Raw genomic sequence first — 20,359 nt, 5'->3', positions numbered from 1 at the left:
GTATAAGACGCCCCCTATTTTGGGGGACTCCAAATTAAGAAAACACCCCTCAGCACTACCCGTGTATAAGACGAGCCCCAATATAAAACCTAATTTTTTGGTTTAAAAAAACCTAGTCTTATACCCGGGAAAATACGGTATCTCCTCTGTATCTCAGTATAGCAACACACCATTCCCAGCCTCTCCCTTTTGAAAGACTGACGGTGGCGTTTTGTTGTTGCTGTTGTTTTAAAGGTCTGTGGAAACACTAGCTGAGGGGAAGGTTTCCACCAGTGTGAAGAAGACATGCCCACATCACACACAGACAACATGAATAGCATCTGCCATGTTAAGAGGACAAATGGTGTGTACAACCACAAAACACTGTTGTCGAGGGCACACTGGGGATGGGGGAGAGAAACCTTGTGTGTTTCAAAGACTCCACTTAAAAGGCAGCATGAAAAAAGGAAGGTCTTCAATAGGTACTAAAAAAGAACTGCACCTGCCCAATATGCAACAGGAGGGAGTTCATGAGGGTACTAGGTGCCATTCACACTAAAGGCCTGGATTCTACCTCACACAGAACCGACAAGCTGTTGTGAGTGTATCTGCAGGAGGCCCTTTCCCACAGAGCACTGGGATATGTGTGTTTACTTTAAGGTATCCTAGTCCAAAGCTGTACAGGACTTTGTACACCCGTACCAGAGCATGCGCCTTAAGGGAAGTTCAGCTGATGCCTTCATGATATACCTTTATGTGCCAGGCGAAAATGTCCCTCTTCAACCAGGCCTTTGGCTGATTAACATCAGATACCCTTTTTGATGTGTTGGGGAGGGGTTATTGGTTTATTCTTGTTCTTACTATGAATTTTGGGGTTTTTTAACCTGTATTTTTGTGTTCTGAGCCGCCCTGGGATTTACAGATGAAGAGCAATATACAAATTTAATAAATAAGCACCAGCATGATCCAACCTATGTGGGGGATTGCCTTTAAAGTCATTTCAGAAACATCCACTGTTTTGGAACTCAGCTACCTATTATTCTGACCCCTTATCAATTTCATTGGCTGCCTATTTGTTTCCAGGCTCACCTTTTCCCGGCTTAAGGAGCACCAAATAATTGCATCGTTTTTCTAAGGCATCCCTTCTCCCTCCCTCAGAGGTACCCAGGGGAGGGGGTGCTCAAGAAACTTCCAGAATATTCAGTGGCCCTCAAGAGAGATTTGTTGGCCCTTTCATTGCTTGCTATTACACGGCGGATGTTGTTTTATTTCATCAGACATTTTCAGCCTGCACACTTCCTAAAAGTCTTCTGCTGACTTGCCGCTGCTGGATTTATATTATTTTAGACTTTTAGTCGCTGTCAATGCTGTAAAGCCAATTTGACTGTAGTCAATACAGAAAAGCAAGGAAGGACATTTTGGTATCAATATAATAAATAAATCCTGCCAAGGAGGGTGGACTCTGAGCCTTGTCAAGATAAAAGGACAGCAAGGATGTTCTGCCTGACAGGTCACGAAAATTAACTGGGCAGAGGTGTGACAACGATGGCAATGTTCTGCCAGCCATCAAAATTCTGATTTGTGTCAATAGCACAGGCTCGTGTCCTGTATTATATACGGCAAGAAATAATTCTGCTCTGTTCTACATCATAATACAGTTTGAAGCTGGCAACATGTCCTCATGTCAACTCTCACCCCCCTCCCTCTGCCACCGGCGCCCAAATCTCATTAAGATGTTCCCTTGCACCGCTGCTCTTCAACCACAGAAGACGTCTAATAGTCTCCCTGCCAATCTGGTGAAGGCTTAATGCCTGGCGACAGGCAGCCATGGATGCCTGCATCCAGAGGAAAGCAAACTGAAGCCGATCTCGTTCTAAATGATCCGACAGCTCCCTGATTCAAGATTATGTAATTTGGCTGCCAGGCACAATAAGTATTACCTATTTCCTTTGCAGGAAACCCAGGCTGTTACGCCGGCAGGCTCAACGGATCCAGGATCAAAGTCACCGTATTTTCCCGCTTGTTGCTACACACTCTCTCTTTCTGCATTTTGTTCCTGTCCTCACTTCCCCCATGAGGCTCCCATCAAGTTGCATTTATATGTATGAAATGCCACTCCACACAGACACCTTCAACCAGTGGCCAGAAGCAAGCATCCAGTCAGATTATTTTTCCTTACAGCCAGGCTGACATCAGTGGGTTACAGCAGGTGATCAGTGTGGAAACTCAGGACTGCTATCTGCATGGTCACAGACCTTGTTGTTGGGAATGATCTCTAAATGTGGTGAGCCAACCAGTTTCCTGTCTTGCAGCTACACATGGAATTGCAGAGAGACGACAAGTGGGAGCCCTGAGTTAGTCACAGGGATGCCCTCCAGATGTTGCAGGGCTAGATCTGGCTGAGGCTGATGGGGTCTTGAAGCCAACAATATCTGCATATGCAAATTCAAGTGAGGAGACTTTTTGCTGGCTAAAGCAGAAGCACAGCCAACTTCCAGCTCCTTTTCCTTTTCTGAAACACAGTTCTCTGTGTCACTAAAAAAAGTTTGCTCTTTTTTTTTTGCACTGTATAGTCCAGGCATAGGCAAACCCGGCCCTCCAGATGTTTTGGGACTACAACTCCCATGATCCCTAGCTAACAGTGGTCAGGGATGGTGGGAATTGTAGTCCCAAACATCTGGAGGGCCGAGTTTGCCTATGCCTGGTATAGTCAGTGCAAAAAAATATGCAAACTTTTGTATTACACATACAGCTTTCCTTTAAATAATCAAATTTCAAGGGGAAGGAAGCTGCAAACTACATGGCAAGTATATGTACCATAGTTAATTGAACAGTTGTTAAGGAGTGCATGTTCTCTGGGGAGAAAGCAGTTTCCAGGCAAACAACCCCAAGCGTTGCTCCAAACACAGCTTTCATTGATCAACAAAGCCTTTTCGTAGGTCTTGCTTGTGATGTATCTTTCTGTTTACAACTTGAAGTGTATAACATGCTACCTGTCTTCAGGACTGAAAGTTGAATATTTATCACTGTCATTGCCCTTGATAAAAAGTAAGGCATCATATCCAAGCCCAGCTCAGCTTTAAACGTCAACATAGAAGGGGAGGACACTTATATAAAAGAAATTGACCGTGCCGAGTAGCGAGCCAGGTTCCCAATCTGCAGTTAGAGCTCAAAATCATCTCCTCCACCTCCCTTCCAGACCAATCAGCAATGCTCAAAAAATACGACTTCAACTCCTCTTCACACAGCAAAATCCCAAAAGCAAAGATAGCAGCTCAGTTTCTTGCATCTGGTGGACTAGAAGCCCTCTTTCAACCTCCAGCAGCAAACTCCAACAAAAACGGGAAAACAGAGCCCTGGTTGGTTATTTTGGTGCAATGCCTGGGGTCTGGTCCCCAGTGTATGTGTACGCATGCTCATTCATACACAAACATGCATGGATTCCTCGCATATCCTACTCTGCTAATCAACCTCTTGCTCTATGTGGGAGTTATCTCCCCACTGCTCGTAAAATAAAATTTAAAAAGCATTAATGCCTTTTGACACTACTGGGAGAAAACAATGTTTCTCCATTTCCATGACTGTGCTACGCAAATCCAAAATATGGTACGAACTAAAAATTCAGCATCTAACACATCTTAACTTTTCTTTTTTTAAAAAAAGTGGCTGGGTTAGAATGCATATTCCTAAGACAACCTGGGATCACTAGGAAATAAAAGACTTCCAGCAGAACTGTTATATAGAGTCTGGTCTTTCCCAGTGATTAATGGAATTTCAGAAATTTCAGAAACGTGAAAATTTCCCCACATCATGGCAATCACAGGCTTCAGCTGCTATTGGCACCAAATTTAGCTTACCTTCGCACAAAAATTAGGGTTCCCTGGTAGCGTGTATACGATAATAAAAATTGTTCAGTGTTGCTGAAGCGCTGCCTTACAATCTCCATTTAGAGGCACCCATAGAAGGCTTAAGAAGAATATTCTGCTTGAAGTCGATATACGTATGTGCACATGGATTACACCAGCCAATATCAGTATAGCCAGATGAAACAAACAAGGGGGCTTTCTGTCTCACTCTCTTCTCTGGACACTGCAAATCAGATCATGAAGTATTGACTATACTGATCTAAGGACAAGACTAATTAAGAGAAAATGTCCAGGGGCAAGGAAAAAAACCTCAAGGGGAATTTTGCGGTAGGATTTAATTTCCCACCCCCACCCCTACTCTGTCTCTCTCTCCCTCCTTTCATTCCTTCACAGTTCTGTCTTTAAAGCTAGTCTGTTTCATCTTCCTAGGGGTAGTTACCAATTCTGGCCTACACTCACTTCTGTAGACAAGTCACCAAGAAGGACTAATTAGATTTTTAAACTAGCAGTTCCTAGGTTAAATACAGATCACAGCGTAAATTCATCATGAAAAGATCAGATTTTCCATATACAAAGTGTTATGATGTGCTTGTGTGTGTAGTTTTGTAGTTACTCCCACTGCAGTTTATTCACTTCTGTTTCTGTTAACTGATCTACATTGTGCAAGAAGTGAATAAACTGCAGTAGGAGAAACTACAAAACTATTGTTGTTACTATTTATTGAATTTATATACCACCTATACCCAGGGTTGTCAGGGCGGTTCACAGAATAAAATCAAGATATAAAACGACAAAATACCTAATTAAAAAAAAGCAGCAACCCAATACCCATCCACAAAAAAAAAAACACATTTTAAAAGGGCATAGGATGTCAATCAAATCAACCAAAAGCCTGGTTAAAAAGGAACTTTTTTGCCTGGTGCCTAAAGGTGTATGATGAAGGTGCCAGGCAAACTTCCCTGGGGAAAGCATTCCACACACAGGGAGCCACTGCAGAGAAGGTTCGTTCTCGTTTGCCATCCTCCGAACCTCACGAAGGAGGGCCTCAGAAGATGATCTCAGGGTCCAGGTAGGTTCATATGGAAAGAGGTTGTCCTTGAGGTATTGTGGTCCTGAGCCCAATACAAACTACAAACAAATGCAACTGTATTTTGAATACTGTGCAGAGTAAGAGGTAGAATGACAGAGTCTATAAAATTATACATGACACTGAGACGGTGGATAAAGAAAAGGTTTTCCTCCTTCTCTCCAGAATTCCAACGAAGCTGAATGTTGAAAGATTCAGGAAAGGTAAAAGAAAGCAGCTATTCCACGCAGCACACAGTTAAACTTCGGGAGGCAGTGATGGCCACCAACTTGGAGGGCTTTAAAAGAGGATTAGACAAATTCATGGGGGAGAAGGCTATCTGTGGCTACTAGCCATAATGGCTGTGCTCTGTCTCCACAGACAGAGGGAATAATGTTCCTGAGAACCAGTTGGTGAACACTGCAGGAGGGGAGAGAGTGCTCTTGTGCTCAGGTCCTGATTCCAACATCTGTGTTTCAAAAAAGGGTCCCCATTATGGTCAGCTGGTAGAGATGCCTTCAGAATTAAAGTTTCTGGGAAAGCTGACAAGATCATTCACTTTAAAACCCACAAATCCCACAAATTTGAATGACACAGTAGCTGTGTACATACCATACATTTAAAGCACATTATCCTGGGAACTATGGCTTGTTGAAGGTGTTGGAGGAAGAACTGTAGCTCTGTGAGGGATAAAGCACAGTTGCCAGGATTATTTGGAGGAAATGACATGCTTTAAATATAGGGTGTTTACGCAGTTCCGTGCAAACATGTGTGGAAGTGCAGCCAAATAAATAGCTTATTTTGACACCCAGTAGAATGAGGCAGTCAAGTCTCAAGATGGCAGAATAGACAGCCAACATTCAAACAGCAAGTGTGAAATATAATTTATAAACAAAATAAAAAAATAAAAAAGATTCCCCTATGCAAAAAAGAAGAAAAGAAAGAAAACAAACATCTCTCCTTCAAATGGAAAACAAGCATAGCAGAGAAGGCTCAAACCTAGTCCTGTACCTACCATAATTCAGTGGCAGAGAGGACAATACTGACCTAAATGGACCAATGGGCTGACGCGGCATAACGTAGCTTCCTAAGGGCCATAGCTCAGTGGTAGCTCAGTCGTACAGCATCTGCCTTGCATATAGAAGGCCTCAGGTTTGAACCCCAGCATCTTCAATAAGGATTGCCTGAAACCTTAGAAAGCTGCTTCAGAGTACTGAAGACAATACATCAACCAGTATGTCTGGTCCTGTCTATGGCAGTGTCCTCTGTTCCAACTAATTCTCTGCTTGTGGGGAACTGAGTTTGTTTGGACAACGAGTCTTCAAAAATGGCACCCCATCCACCACCTCAGGGCTCCAGCTCATTCTGCAGCTTCTAGACCTCCGGCCTATGTCTTTTTGCTGCAAACAGACTAATTAGTCAATTAGCAGTGCAAGTAAGTCTACTGCTGTTGCAAATTTTCATTTTATCTAGCTTTTCACATACAGTGGTACCTCGGGTTACAGATGCTTCAGGTTACATACGCTTCAGGTTACAGACTCCGCTAACCCAGAAATAGTACCTCGGGTTAAGAATTTTGCTTCAGGATGAGAACAGAAATCATACTCCGGCGGCAGCGGGATGCCCCATTAGCTAAAGTGGTGCTTCAGGTTAAGAACAGTTTCAGGTTAAGTACGGACCTCCGGAACGAATTAAGTACTGAACCCGAGGTACCACTGTAGTTATAATTGCTTATTTTTATTCTCAACTGTTATGATACGCCTTATACCAAATAATAATAATAATAATTGTCGAGGCGGTAAAATTGTTGCATTACGTAAGCTGTTGTTGTATGAATGGCCATGTTATTTATGTTCTGATAGCTAATAAAAAGAAAGGAAAGTCACCTGAACTACTCATGTCATTCATTTGCTGAAGCAATGTGTTTTGACCTGGCAGCTCAAAGGAGGCAGGCAGAGAGCTGTGGTGATACCTAGGGAACAACTAATTTTGAAGCCTGGGTGCCACTACCCAAAAGGCCTCCTCTTGCAAATTCACATGCCCCCGTTCAGACAACGGTGGAACGGGGATTGGGACCTCATCTGTGGATCTCCACATGCTGTGGGTCCACACGAAAGGAGGAAAAGCACCTGGAACCAAACTGCTTTAAGCATGAAAAGCTTTTTCTGCTGTTATCACCTTCTTGCACTGCCGGCATTGCAAGATTCCCATTCTCACCTGTCAACATGCTGAGAAAAATCAGGCTTCGCAAAGGGGTTTTTTTTTTGGGGGGGGGGAGGATTTAAAAGCATGGTTATCTCCTTCCCCAGCATCTCCTCAAACATCTTAAGGAGGGCTCATTATCTTAAAAGTCTGGGAAAGCAGTGTTTTGAATACCCAGCACAGCACAAAGAGAAGGAGGGGAAATGATATACATGCTAAAGGGAACAAGCTGGAACAGAATAACTTAGCAGAAAAAAAATGAGACAGCCCTGCAGCTACATAAGAGGATTATGTACAAAGTCATCATAGGGGGTCCCTTTCTTTATTGCTGGTTTGAATAGTCAAGCCAGAATATATTAACTTGCGCAAAGTGTGCCTAGAGAAATCAGAGCTCACCTGTCCAACAAATTAGGAAGTAGAGACGCCATCAAAATATAGCTACAGGAAAACCCTTAAGCCCGCCATTATATTTCATTGTGACTGGAAGTTTACAGCCAAGCAGGTTCTGTCACATGCAGCGAACCCTCTCTATATGCTAATGTTCTGTTTATTTATTTATTTATTTTCAGGTCCAGAGCCATTTAGCGAAACTCAGATCAATCATGTGCTTTGCAGCGCTGCTGACACGCTCCTATATTTTATCCAGGCCATCTCCAAATTAATGTTCACTTTTCAGACCCGTGTTACGCCAAGCCCTTTGGCAACGCAGGTAAGCTCTCATATGTCCCATGGATACGTTTCCCCCCCATACCACTAGGGGGTGCAGACAGAACTCTGTTGGAAAGAAATAGTTATGAGGTTAATAAATAATGCTTATAGTTGAATGAGCAATGACACTAGCCAGCCAGCCGGCAGGGCGGGAGGGTGGGGGCTGACCAGCCATCAATTCAGATTTCCCAGGAACACAAAATGCTGCTTAAAACCCAGAAGGCACCTATATATTCTGTCATGTGTGTTGGTATTGTTGCTTAAAAGTTTAGGAACATAGGAAGCTGCCACATGCTGAGTCAGACCACTGCTCCATCTAGCTCAGTACTTCATACATTCCGGTGTTTTTCTCAAACTTGGTTCCCTGACTGTTGTTGGACTACAACTCCCATCATGACTAGTGGTCAGGGATGGTGGGAGTTGGGTCTAGTTGGAGACCCAAGTTTAAGAAACACTGATATACTCCAACTGGCAGCAGTTAAACACCAAGTTGGTAAATATTATTAAACCTCAAGTTGGCACATACAGTTTTTTATACACAGATTCTATCAATAATGTTAACTCAACATGAATTCTTGTTTTGCATAACCTGCACCTAAACTAAATTAAACTCTGCAGGATGGTGGCAGCAACAGAGTTCTGTCAGCAGTTTGTAGTTAGGTACCTGGCAGCATCAGCTTTGAGCTAGCTTGGAAAAGGAACAGTGTTACTGGGAGATGACGAAAGCATACTGGCGTGTGAGAGCCAGTGTGATGTAGTGGTTAGGAGCAGTGGTCTATCAGCTCATAATCTGGTGAACCAGGTTCGATTCCCCACTCCTCCACATGCAGCTAGTCACACTTCTCTGAAGTCTCTCAGTCTCATTCACCTCACAGTGTTTGTTGTGGGGGAGGAAGGGAAAAGGAGATTGTTAGCTGCTTTGAGACTCCTTAAGGGGAGTGAAAGGCAGGGTATCAAGTCCAAACTCCTCCTCCTCTTCTTCTTCTTCTGAGGAACCAATGCCTTACAGATTTCAACTGCCTCTGTGCATGACTGCTCCGCCGTGCTCAACATGCGCATTTGTAAATAAACAGATATCACGGAAGTGCCGCAAGTCTCTGGCGCACACTCATCCAGAAGGAAACTAAATCCTTCAGCCCTGCCTCTGGAGTTTGTCACTGCATGTAACGGTATATGATCTTAGAAGAGAGCACGTGCATATCTGCACATAAATATTAATACAAAGCAAAGGAGAGAAAACATTGCAGGTGCATCCTGCATAAAAGGAAAAAAAGCTTCCTTCCCTTGCACTGTAGCCATATTGTTGGAAATCTGAATCCTGGAGCAGTTGCAGTCTCAGCACCATAGCTTAGGTAATTCGTGGGACCATTTTCTACAACCTTGCGGTGGGTTCAAATGTCCTGCTGTTCTTGAAGAAGAACTGTATGGCCCCCAATGAAAGCAGTAGTAGTTCGGGATGGGTGGGCGTTGGCTGCCTACAGCCTTGGCTTAAATTAAAGCAAACTGAGCTGATTTCAAAAGGAGGTAAGAGATTAGCTATTTTTACCTGCTGGAACATATGTGTGATGGGATGATGAGCTGCTTGTGCGTTAAAGCTTAGTCCCTCAGAGCTTGGGCCTGGTTCTCAAACTCTGCCTTAAGCGGAGCCCCCTTAAACATGACTCCCTCAATCGCTAGCAGAATCTGACAGTGGGCGTTTGCGGAATCTGCTCCAACGTAAAAGTTCCTTAACGGAAACGCGTCTCCGGCGAGGAGTGGGTGTACCTATGGGGGGTCCTGAGACTTCTCCACTGTTTTCACTGGCAGTCTCTCGGAGCCCTCCCTCCGACTCACTTTCTCTCTGAGCTCTTTCCCTCCCCCTGCTGGTACCTTCCTCTGCTGCCGAGTCTCTCTTAGCGTCCGAGAGCCCTTCCACCGCCTGCCTTTCCGATGGCAGTTCCCTGACAATATGTCTGTCTGTGAGCAGCACCTGTAACCACACAGGGGTGGCGGGGAGCTTGTGAAAAAGAACACTGTCTAGCAAACATAGATACCCAAGACAAGGTTGTAAGGATGTGGGCAACCCATTTTTTCCTCCTAGATTTCACCAAGGTGTTTGGTGCCCCCCAAAAAACACCAAACCTGTCCACACAGTCTGGTGTCAACAGAGATGTAGAGCAGCCATGTGTTCTGCTTTACAGAAGAGAACCTCAGAAGTAAAAGTCTTTCCCACTATAGTGAAACGTAGTGCATTTCTATTTTAACTTACTGTACTTGTTTACAAATTTCCATATGTGAAATGTTTTCATATGCACATTTCCTGCAAAACTGCACCCTCTTCTCTGGCGATACGTAAGTGACCACCATGTTGTGAGAGGCTTAAACACCTGTGTTTGTACGCCAGTGGAGATACATCACTGGGCAACAGATCATCGCACATGCTATATGTTGTGGGGTCAGTGCATAGTTAAGATGCATTTGTGTGTGCCACAAGGGCTAGTGGGTGCTTTTCATACAGCATCTGATATAGATAGGCTCCATAAAAACTGGAATAAATGGCAAGGAACTACTTTAAACACGTTCCTTTGCACATTACCAGCAATGACAGCCACGAAGGATCTCCGTTGTGATGGTGATGACAATATGCATTGTGAACTACCAAGTTACAACTGCTTCAGTGGCACTGAGTGGCCTTATAAAAAATACCTTAATAGGCGCTCAAAGAGGCGCAACACTTGTAAGGGCAGAGGGCACAGCAAAAGGTGTAAGAGAAATTTCATCCAGTGTCATTAAGCCCTCATTAAGCACTCAAATCTTTTATCTAGAACCAAGAATCTATTCAAGGTCCCTCAAACAGATCATGTTGTTGTTTAGTCGTGTCCAACTCTTCGTGACCCCATGGACCAGAGCACGCCAGGCACTCCTGTCTTCCACTGCCTCCCGCAGTTTGGTCAAACTCATGCTGGTAGCTTCAAGAACACTGTCCAACCATCTCGTCCTCTGTCATCCCCTTCTCCTTGTGCCCTCCATCTTTCCCAACATCAGGGTCTTTCCCAGGGAGTCTTCTCTTCTCATGAGGTGGCCAAAGTATTGGAGCATCAGCTTTAGGATCATAGCAACCTCCAGAGGACATTCCCCCTTCCCAGAATGTCAAGATGAAGATCAACCAATAATATCTGGTAAGTAAAATGTATAGCAGTAAAAGTTCGGTTATAACTTGCGGTTCGGGTACAATGTCTGCACTGCTCACAACTACCTGAAGAACAGTAAGGAGGGGAACAAGGGAGAAGCCACACCAAATATCCTCTTAAGTATGTTTCCAAATTCATTTTGCATTTTTGTAAGAACAAGGTAACTTGCGTGCTGTATTCCCATCTGAATTTGAAGCTGGATATTTTTAATTGCGATAAAAACTCATCTGTTTTCCATGGTTACGGTTCCAGGAATAAAAGTATTTACACCTTTGGAAGGCTGAAGCGATAAATTAAAGCTTGAATTCACAAAGGAGGGCATAAATTCTTAACTATTACAAGCATGAATGATGCCAGGGTTATCTTCGGTATTAACTGAATTTAGGTGCTCACTTCTGTTCAGTTTGCCAGCTTTAAAATAAATGACAAAGTCTTTTCATGCGCATGCTAGACAAGGCTCTTAGGAGTTGCTCTTTTTTTACCAATGCCAATTTATCCCTCTCTCTGTCTGTTTGTCTCTCTGTCTCTCTGTGTGTGTTTGTATAAAAAGAACAAGCAAGCATTCAACCATGTAGCATGACCTTCTCTGAAATGCTGCAGGAATCATAATTTTGCAAACACACTGGTCCCAGACTCTTTTCTCCCCACTTAGAAGTTACAGCAGCACCAGAGCCATCTACTACAAACAACTTGTCACTAGCCATCAGGTTATCCGAGGCTCAAAGAGTAGACCAGCAAAGAGAACACTCACTGCAGAAACTGTTGGGATAATCAGGTCAATTATCTACTGAAACATCTGCAGAGTGAGCAGCGTTTCGCCGGTAGGTCTTAAGAGAGTGGACTTTACTTGCTGCAATCAGACACAGAGAGATGTTTGTAAGCAAGGAAATAATAAAATTGTTTATTGTAGGAAACACATAACTTGTATAGAAAAATTTCTAGTTGCAACCTAACCTAATTAGTTCACCCGTCGTGGGGATTCGAACCGCCGACCTTCTGATCGGCAAGCCCTAGGGCTCTGTGGTTTAACCCACAGCGCCACCCGCGTCCCAATGAGTCATCTGCGACTGGACCTAGCGGTCAGAGGTCCCTTTACCTTTACCTAACTAGTCTAGAGAAAAAACAAGGCAGCCGTGTTTTCTCCTTTGTCCCTCAGAGGAGAGTTAAAGATGACCTCTCATCTTGAGGTCTGAGAGAGTAGTGTGAGGAGGAGGAAGCTGTAAACAGGACAAAGCCTATAATATATCTGTCTGAACAAGAAGACAGAGAAGGAAGCTGATAGGTTTAAGGTACAGCACGGGGATCATGTGGGAATGTGGATGTTTCTCACTCTGTCTGTAATATGGCTATATGTTTGCAGATCCATGTGCAGGGATGCATGTATCTGTGCAGAGCAGAATTATGTGCTGTAAGAAAAACGTAACCCTACATTTCCTCCAACCATTCTCCATCAATTAATGAGAAAGTGAATGAGAAGGATTTTATTTTTAAAAAGTTGTTGTTGTTGTTACAAATGTAGGTATAATCTGCTGAATGGTAAGGAACCAAGCATGCAAAAAACACACAAAAAACCAGAATGCAAAAAACAACAACAACACAGAAACCATCAGCATAATTGTAAAGCAAATTATTATTTACTCTGGAAATTATTATGTCTTCTCCCATTTTCCACAGTGTCAAGCAGAAATAAAAAGAGCTGAGAAAAAGCAGGGAGGAGGAACAAATCTAAATGAACATTCATGAAATTGAATCAGTCTCTTTTTTCTAAGCTATCACTATCAGATTCACTTTCTTCATATTTGTCATCATATTTATCATGGACCTCTAAAAACAGAAGGTTTGCCTAGATTGAAATAAGCTTCAAGCCTTTCACACATCAATTTCTTTCTTCATAGAACTGTTGGAAGGGACCCTGACGGTCATCTAGTCCAACCCCCTGCAATGCAGGAAACTCAACACAAAGTCCCGCATCCAGTTCGAAACCATACCCCACACTGCTCAGCTTTGCAAATGTGCTAGCAGTTTTTATTTGGAATGAAGTATTCCCGAACACATACAAGTTTATTTCACCTGCAGAAGGTACAGGGATCCGAAAAAGGCTTTGGGGGAAATGGAAAGAAATGTTGCCATCCCCCCTGAATTTTTTCAGGGTACCCCCCCCCCTCAGTCCTTCACATCTCTAGGCATGTGGACCTTAAAAGGCTGTTCTGGAGGGAACACGGCCCTTAGCACGATTCAGCCTTCCCCACCCGTGCCACAAGATGTTTGTTCAACAATGCAACAAAGCCTACAACTTTATTCTTATTGCTTGCGGAGCATAATCTTAGATCATGGGACAAAGAGGGCACAAAAGAGAAAAATAGATTATCCTTCTCTTTCGTATACAATTCTCAGCACATTGCTGAAGGTGAAGACAGATATTTGCAGCAGAGTGGCTTCAAGGGGAAGATATTTCCAGAGCCACGAGTTTCACTGAGAATCACCGGGAAACTTCATAGCGGTTTCCCTTCAGAAAACAGCTCTGAAGGCACGTGTCTCTAAGAGCAAGCATGCCTAAGCCTTTAATTGTGCCAAACAAGGCTTTGAGAACTGTCAAGTGCAGTATAGCGAGCTTTATTGTCCTTTTAAATAAGACAACAACCAGCCGTGAACATTTGAACTTTTAAAACACTGCATGGCGGTTTTAATAAACTATGCAGAATTTTTGTACGCTCTAATCTCTCCCTTAAAACTGCAATAAATATTTTAGTTGCAGCCATATTAACTTCATCATGTTGCCGTCTCAAGCCGTTGCATTTATGAAGTAACAGGAGACCACAGCCAGTTTTTAAAACCCAGCATGCAATAAAGTGTGACAAAATGAAATGCTTTACTTAAAAAACACCATCGTTTTCAGACACTTTGTACCATATTTATACTCGTTCCTCCTTCCACAGACCTGGGTTTTTAAAAACTATGCAGTCTGGGCAAGTAGTCGGTACAGCTAAAACAGAGTTAGCGTAGGCTCTTTTTGGACCCAAAATCTCCCAACTGCCCTGTTGCCCAACATGCATCACATGTCATTTAACAGCCATGTGGCTGGCTCACCTCAGTGACAGCTCACACTTGGCTGACACTGAAAGATTCCTGCCAGCTTGGGCTACAAGGTGATGGAAGGATGAGCAGTGAGGAAGAGAAAAGTAATCTTCCCCCAGCCATATAACTTGAACATAACCAGAGACCTTATGGTGAGTCAGATCATTGGCCCATCTAGCTCAGTATTGTCTACACTGATTGGCAGCAGCTCTCCAGGGCCTCAGACAGAGTTCTGTCTTGCCCCTGCCTGAAGATTGAGCCTGGGGACTTCTGTAGGCAAAGGAGATGATCTACACCAGAGCTATGGACCTTCTTCCCCACCTTCCACAATGTAGGAAAGCTGCTTTCTGTTATTTGCCGTGACGAAGGGGCTTGAGTAATTCGGAGAAGCTGTGAGCTATGCCGTGCAGGGCCACCCAAGATGGACAGGTCATAGTGAAGAGTTTTGACCAAACGTGATCCACCTGGAGCAGGAACCAGCAAGCCACTCCAGTATCCCTGCCAAGAAAACTCCAAGGACAAAGGCTGATCGCCAAAGAATTGATGCTTTTGAATTTTGGTGCTGGCAGAGACTCTTGAGAGTCCCCTGGACTGCAAGAAGATCAAACCGATCCATTCTTAAGAAAATCAGCCCTGAGTGTTCACTGGAAGGACAGATCCTGAAGCTGAGGCTCCAATACTTTGGCCACCTCACGAGAAGAGAAGACTCCCTGGATGTTGGGAAAGATGGAGGGCACAAGGAGAAGGGGACGACAGAGGACGAGATGGTTGGATAGTGTTCTCGAAGCTACCAGCATGAGTTTGACTAAACTGCGTGAGGCAGTGGAAGACAGAAGTGCCTGGCGTGTTCTGGTCCATGGGGTCACGAAGAGTCGGACACAACTAAACGACAACAAAAGGACATTCTGATCACTCCTGAAAGAAAAAGTATTTCCCAGTAGTTGGGAATCTGTTGCCCAAGCACATCCCACATCGCTCCCGACCCCTGGCCATGCTGGCGAGAGCTACAACCTGATATCCTTCCCCAAACCTACAAATGGTGACTATGTTCACATTTATTTTTCCAGAGAGTATATCTCACTGTCAAGACCCAGTTAGGGAAAGGACTTAGGAACCAAACAAAACTGGTTTTATGGACACAGGGCCTGAGCAAATGGCCTACTTTGGATTTCTGTTGCTCTAAGCACCAACAGACACAAGCATCATGTCTTCTGCTCCAACTTGGCTTGAGAATCAGAAGGCAAGATTATGCTGCGGTTTAACATTTTATGAGAACAAGCTTTCATTCAAGTGCAATTTTCACATGAACGGCAATGCATATATTAATTTTCATTATTAGTGGCTTTTTGGGGGGAGGGCGAAAGAGAGAACCTTTGGCATTTCCTAATGCAGGCCTAATGGAGAATTGCTTTATAGAGCACCAGGTTCCAGGAATTTGCCAAGTCTTAAAACATGCTGGGATTAACAGCCCCGAGGGGTGGGGGAGAAGGAGAAGGAGAAGATAAGTGTGTTAGATCGATTCCCACACGACAAATACAACCTTTGATTTCCATGAGTAACTGTAGCAGTATTTCATACTTTAACCTTGATGGGCGGCCAGTCACATGAGCACATATTTTCTGCTTGCCATATTTACAGCGCACCTACTAATGTAGCGATAAAGATCCATTACTGTTTAACCAGACTTTGTCCGAGGCGTTTTTGTTAAGCAGACTCTCTACTGTTTCAGAAACAGAATGACATAGCACAAACAGCATGTTTTCCCATTGTGAAGCAAGACTAAGACCAACACATTCTTGTACTGAGCTCACGGCCAATTTCTCAAGCATTCTCTGTGTGTCTCCTTGGCACATCTGAGAGCTGCTGGGAGTGGTGTGGGAAAGAGCCACAACTAACAACAGATATTTCCACAACCACCGTCCATCATGAACATAAATAATGAGGTCACCCATTTGGGGATTTCTTTTAAAATGTTAACACTGAAGTACCAACAATTCTGGACTTGGTACACAAAGTTTGGAGTCCTTTCGTTCTTAATCAGTCCGGAGGCGCCAGAAGTTTCAAGGAACATGAGCCCATCACAGGGATGGAAGGATGTCCAAGTGCTTAGATGATCCAATCACCTGGGGTTTCCCAGTCCTAGGCTATAGGAAAAACCCAGGCTAGCCTGATGGCAAACTAACCCCAAATTCTCAGACTCCCATCTGTTTCCTTTTATTGTTAAAAAAGGTAAAGGTACCCCTGCCCGTACGGGCCAGTCTTGACAGACTCTGGGGTTGTGCGCCCATCTCACTTAAGAGGCCAGGGGCCAGCGCTGTCCAGAGACACTTCCGGGTCACGTGGCCAGCGTGACATCGCTGCTCTGGCGAGCCAGAGCCGCACACGGAAACGCCGTTTACCTTCCCGCTAGAAAGCGGTCCCTATTTATCTACTTGCACCCGGAGGTGCTTTCGAACTGCTAGGTTGGCAGGCGCTGGGACCGAGCAGCGGGAGCGCACCCCGCCGCAGGGATTCGAACCACTGACCTTTTGATCGGCAAGTCCTAGGCGCTGAGGCTTTAGCCCACAGCGCCACCTGCGTCCCATTCCTTTTATTATTACGATCCACTAAAATGTCGGAAAGTAATGAGTTGGTTTCCAATTATTCAAGCTGGAAGATAAGCAAAACAACAAGAAAGGCTGAGGTTGTTAATTTTTGGAAATGGCCATCCAAGGAAGAGGGGAACCACTGCCAAGAGGTGTCTCTGTAGCAGGGCCTAACGGAACAACCTGTGCAAAAGGATAGCATGGTTCACAATATCAAAAAGCTGCTGAGAAGTGCAGGAACATAAATCTGTTTGTACGTCCCTTCTGTCTTTTTCTACATGAAGGTCATCGGACAAGGCAACCAAGGTTGCTTCTGCCCCCCAAACAAGGTCTGAAATCCAGCTGAAATGGCTTGAGTCAGTTTCACCCAGAAGCAACTGGAGTTACCAGACCTCCAACAAGGCTCATAGAACACTGAACTGATTTTAATACAAATTTAGCATGAATTTGCCGAGAGAGACAGAGAAAGAGAGAGAGAAACGTATGTACATGTATAACCACAAACAGAGAAAACCTTGTGAGTATTTGACCATCTAATCCAGTGATTAACCATTCTTGAATATTGTACTTAATATAGTGAAAGCTGCTGTTCTCAAAAGCCTTCCCTCTGCATGAGAAAGAGGGTATCAAGCTGTCACTGTCGTATCATATCCTACTATGTCTAGGAAGTCAAAGCTGCTTGCCACAGAAGAAAGCAGGATAACAACAACAACAACAACAACAACAACAACAACAACAACAACAACAACAACAAATTTATATGCTGCCCATCCAACTGGGTTGCCCCAGCCATTCTACGTAGCTTTCAACAAATTATAAAACCACAGTAAAACATCTAACATTTAAAACGTCCCTATACAGGGTTTCCTTCAGATGTCTTCTAAAAGTCAGATAGATGTTTATTTCCTTGACATCTGACATGAGGGCGTTCCACAGGGTGGGTGCGATTACCAAGAATGCCCTCTGCCTGATTCCCTGTAACCTCACTTCTCACAATGAGGGCACTTCCAGAACCTGCCTTGCATAACTGAACCTTCTAAAGGAGGTGAGACAACCAGCTTCATCCTCAGAAGCTGGCATCAAGAGTAGGCCCAGGCAGGCAGGCAAAGACCCCAGCAAGATCTCCACTGACAAAAGAGCCTTGGGCCTGCTCCTCTTCTTCTATTTGTTTGTCAGCTTCTCACTCTGTTGCAGACACCAGTGGTGACAAGAAGGAAGAGTAGATGCTCCCGCCTGCTTGCTCACTGGCGTTCTGCCTGGCAAGCAAGCAGGTGGTAGCACTGATGTGAAAAGAACAGGAGGAGCAGCTGGTGATAAGGGCAGTGAGGAGATGGACTTAATGATGGAGGAGGCAGGTGTCTTGCCTAAAGGCCCTGTAAAACCTGGAACTAACGCTGCCCAACTCTGATGGTAGCTAGACAAGCAGTGAAAATACTATTCCACCACATGGAAGTTTTTGACTTTGTTATCTTTTTTTATTATTTGATGTTGTTTGGGTTTGGTTTTTTTTATTCATTTGTGTCAGGAATGTGGAACTTGTAGACCTCCAGGTGTTGCTGGACGTCAACTCCATCATCCACTGGCAGCATGACCAGTGACCAGGAATGATGCAATTGGGAGTCCAACAACGTGCTCAGCAAAGTAATCCACAGGTTCTCCATCCCTGCTTTGTGTAAAAAGCTTTAAGGGTCCTTGCAAGGGCCATAAAACAGTACAGAAATTGTTTTATACATAAATAAACCTTCATCATAGGATAGCCAAGGAGGAGAATTGTTACCTATGCAAGAGGCATTAGAAAATGTTGTTTTAATGAAATACATCCTAAAACACTTTCAAAGTGCTATAAAATTGTTATTGTTAGTGGGCAATGAATTGGCTTCAAGGAGGGCAACTCACAGTGACTAGTTGCACACCCAAAGGAAGTTTATTCAGAGTATGAAACATTTTTGCAAAAACGGCCAGTCATTTGGAAGGCTGCCAAGATCCCAGTTATGGTCCAATGCAACAAAAGCGAGTGGAGGATCCTGGTCTGATCTTGTCTATCCATTCAAACTGACTATTAGAATTGAGGTGACAACAGCATGAAATGCAAGTGTCTTCAAAACAAAATTATAATCTGGCGGGGTGGGGTGGGGGCAGAGACAGATACCCCTCTGCAGCCTGAAAAACTGGTTACAAAAACATAGGCAAGTTCTTCCAGAACATGAGCAGGCAACATTCTGTCTGATACGACACACTGACTATGAAAGGAAAATATAATCACATTAAGGGAAGATTTTAGCTCACTTGTTCCCAAGCGTGGCGATTCTCTGAGCGCTGCATTTCAATGGTACCTGACTGCAATAAGTAGAGGTTGTTATATGCTTTCTTTCAAAATTCTCTTGCTCTCCTCATTGCTGCGACCCTGTCTGCTAAAGATGGGATTTGCTGAACCCCGTAGGCTAGGCAAAACTTTCATGTCTAGGCTGGATTCAGCTGGATGAGTCATCTCTTTCCTTGGACACTGCCTAGAAAAGCAGCTGTTTCCTAAGCTGGCAACACTACATAGGAGGCTCTGCAGGTTTTGGGGAGGGGAGGGGGAAAGGTCACTTCTGGGGAACTGTGGCAATGTCCTGTCAGCCAAAGAAAACACTCATTACTCTGCTGTATGAATCAGCAAAGCCAAGTTGCCAGGAGCTCTAGGTCTCCAAAGCATATGCTTCTTGCAATTGGCTCCTGAGCATATCTTATACATGCCGCTTCTCTGCACCGTTTTTGTTTGCTTTGCATGTAGCATATGCAAAGGCATCCCAGCACTTAATTCTATTGCTACACAAAAGTAAGTTTTGATTATTTAACAGGACCGATGGCCTATTTAATGAAGTTCACGGGTGGCGCCAGACCCAGAACGTGCTTATAAAAAAGGGACGCCATGTGCAGAGAGACTGGTATGGCTTTTTAAGGACAACAGGGCTCTTAAGGTACAACAAGTATCATAAAAGGGGAATTCTCAGTAGCCTTCTAGCCAGCCGCTTCACAGACCTATTCCATACTTTTCTTCCAGGCTTGTGGGCAGAGAGATGCATAGAAAACAAGTAAGTAAATGATTTCACGATACTTTCTCCAATTTTCTCATTCGGTAGTAATACCCTTCTGGGTGACATCATGAGTGCAGTGTTCCTTCTTCCTTAAACAAACAGCAATCTTCTGTGCTAGTAAGTGGTTGCTAGTCTCGCACATTCATCCCCAAAGGACAATGAAAGCAACAGCAGGCAGTGCCCTCAACAATGGCCAGGAAGCAGTTCACGCAACACACAAAATGAAAATGCAGCAGCGTTCAATTCATGCCTGGGCACAGAAGGGGGGCGGCTCTGGAATCGTACAACTGTTAATAAGTCCATTTACTCTTTAGTAAGTAAGCTGGAAGAAGTCAAAATCTATGTTCTGGTAGGATTCAGGGTTGAGTAGTTCCCATGAGAAGCAATTAGATTTGAAATGCAATGGAAACTTGAAAACAGAGCTTGTTAAATTAAGTCTGTCTTGTAGCCATTGGTTTTGCTTTCCCTTAATCCAATATCCCGAAGATGCCAACGAGTGAATTATGAACTAAAAGAACAAAAGCTCTGATTAGCATTCCCAAGCTCAGAAGAGATTAACACATTTGATTCCCCACTGTATATCCACCAAAAATATATATGCTTTGATGAGCCACTGGGATACAGGCAGCAA

At 44.0% G+C, this 20,359-nt stretch overlaps 1 protein-coding gene across 38 annotated transcripts in view; it reads right to left on the bottom strand.

The window, feature by feature from the left end:
- The window catches only part of MAGI1 (membrane associated guanylate kinase, WW and PDZ domain containing 1), a 475,361-nt gene that overhangs the window by 382,233 nt on the left and 72,769 nt on the right, over positions 1–20,359 (bottom strand). The gene's annotated exons all lie outside the window — the stretch shown is intronic.

This window comes from Podarcis gaigeae, assembly GCF_964106915.1.
Source record: "Podarcis gaigeae genome assembly, chromosome: 2".
In the NCBI taxonomy this organism is placed as follows: Eukaryota; Metazoa; Chordata; class Lepidosauria; order Squamata; family Lacertidae; genus Podarcis; species Podarcis gaigeae.
Note: the sequence above shows the minus strand (reverse complement) of the source record. Positions and strands in the feature narration are given on the sequence as shown.